General features: G+C 35.5%; 1 protein-coding gene across 4 annotated transcripts in view; it reads left to right on the top strand.

Annotated features, from left to right (window-relative positions):
* LOC106870781 (chromodomain-helicase-DNA-binding protein 1) overlaps positions 1-2549 on the top strand; it is a 62115-nt gene that overhangs the window by 11650 nt on the left and 47916 nt on the right. The window lies entirely within an intron of this gene.

Raw genomic sequence — 2549 nt, 5'->3', positions numbered from 1 at the left:
TATATATATATATATATATAAATATATATATTTAAAGCTCACAAATATATATAATTAAAGCTCACAAAAGGTAAATGAGCAGAGATAACGATGTTATACAGATCCAGTGCTATATAGTAAATCCAATAAACAGATGATGATTAAGGCGATCAGTAAATTTGCTTAAGATTAATTCTGAAGTTGATGTACCATTCCACTCAATTTTGGATGTATATTACAAAGTTCTGTTGCAGGTCTTGGACACACCTTAAATCTTTCTGATAAAATGGTGGATGCCACTAAGCGCCCCCAAAAAACTTGCAATGCCGTGCCACTATCATGAAGGAGAAAGCAAAAGATTTGAACTCATTGCTCAAGCATATAGCTAGTGATGATAACACCTACCATAAGCCGTCTTGTTACAAAAGCACTGGCCAAATAAAGGAGATAGCAAAGTAAAACATTTGTTATTACCAAATAATCCACTTCACGTTTTCTTGCTTTAATATGCAGTCAAATACTGTAAAGATTCACTTGATTTTAGCTTTACAGTAGTTTATTACATAAACATTCTGCTGGACTGGCCCTTGTGCAGGTGGCACGTAAAAGCTCCCACTACACTCTCGGAGTGGTTGGCGTTAGGAAGGGCATCCAGCTGTATGCATTTGTGTGTGTCTGTACACTCACAAGGCTTTAGTTGGCCCAGGGCGATGGTAGAAGATACCTGCTCAAGGTGTCACTCATTGGGACTGAATGTTAAACCATGTGGTTGGGAAGTGAACTTCTTAACTACCTAGTCATACCTGCACCTATAGTATCAGGAGATACTAACTAAAACAAAATAGCTATTGTACAGGAAGGACTAAACAAAATAGGCTTGAATCAATGAGTAATGTCTGTGTAAACATTTGTAATTTGTTTCAAAGAGAAGCAGTGGCCGTAACTTCTTAGATGCTAGGATTACTGACCGAAAGGTCTAGTGGTTACATTTTGCTAGAGCCATAGTGTTGCAACCTTTTCTTTTTATGCATTACATATTAATCTTCCTGCTGCATTCAATCGAGCAGAAAATTCATGCAATTCTCATTTCACGGACAAGTGGATTATGGTTGTCAAGAGATATGCTGTGGTGTAAAACGGAAGGAAAAAAATTAGGTGTAAAGGTTTTTATGAAAATATCCAAATTTGCAAGTACAAAATCTACAAATCTCAAGTGTCATTACAAATATTGTCTTTATATAAAAAAACAGGTACAAACCTCGATGTATGATTCAATGAATGGTATTCTAAAAGGTCAGCATTTGTTGAAATGTTAAAGGTGAAATTAGTAAACCCTTTAACACTCATACCAGCATAGAAAAACTCAATCAGCTGCAATTGAATAAGATGACAACTCTTTGGACCAAGAAAAAAGCCAGTTTTTTTTTTTTTTTTGAAAATTCATTATTTCTGTGCATTTAGAACATCTGTGTGTTTAGTCTTTGAAATTTACGTAAATAGTGAGGTCTCCAGGTTTCAAATGATTGTGTGCAGTAGTAGTAATGCCATAACACAGTGGTCCCCAGATTTTCTTTGCACCACAGACAGGTTTCATGCAAGCCACTTTTTCCATGGACTAGGGGATTACATGCATACAAAATGAAAAAAAAGAAGAAAAAAAAATACAAAGTACATAATATATAATTTGATTTTTAAAAAAAAGTAAAGATCCCCTTCGGTCATGAATGATGATGGAATTGCACCGAGAATGTTTCACTCCAACGCACAAATCCAGGCAAGGTTGTCTTTTATGGAAGACCAGCTGTCGTCCATGCATACCAGCCTCCCTTCTCCATGCCAACAATGTTATCCAAGGCAAAGGCTGATATAGTTAGGTACCAGTGACATTGCAACTCATTTCTACAGCTGAGTGAACTGGAGCAACATGTCTTACTCAAGCACACGACTCACATTCCAGTCCAGGAATTGAACTCGCTACCTCATGAGTGAGCCTGACACTCTAACCACTGAGCCATGCGCCTTTGTATTTATGTAATTTAATTGTTGCATATATAATACAAATGTAATTGTGACATTGTATATTACATACTTTATTTCTACGATTATACACCTCAAAATTTAAAAATTTATTCTTTCTGTGTGGCCTGGTATGGAATGATTCATGGTCCAGTGGCCCCTATCATAATAGATCTTGTCATGAACATTTATAATGATTTGCTTCTTGGATATTTCTTTCAGAACAACACAATCATCTTTGCAAAGGATACCATTTTCCAGAGTTATTCTATGTTTAAAATTCTTATAGGATTTTTCATCTTTGAAGCAGCAACTCCAGGCATTCTTTTACATTCTAGGAATGATTTTGCTCAGCATCAGATCACATAATATTTTTGGCTATAAAAGAATGAGACTTCGATATTGGAGAAATAGAGGATTATTTATATGTTATAATTTAGAACAAACAGTGAAAGGTTGTCATTGTAGTACTCGGAGTTTCAAATGTTGGAGCAAAGAAATAAACCTCCTGCATTCACAACGTCTACATACATACTCACACAAACATGTATACG

The sequence above is a fragment of the Octopus bimaculoides genome, chromosome 15 (assembly GCF_001194135.2).
Source record: "Octopus bimaculoides isolate UCB-OBI-ISO-001 chromosome 15, ASM119413v2, whole genome shotgun sequence".
NCBI classification, from domain to species: domain Eukaryota; kingdom Metazoa; phylum Mollusca; class Cephalopoda; order Octopoda; family Octopodidae; genus Octopus; species Octopus bimaculoides.
This window is presented reverse-complemented; position numbering and strand designations above follow the sequence as displayed.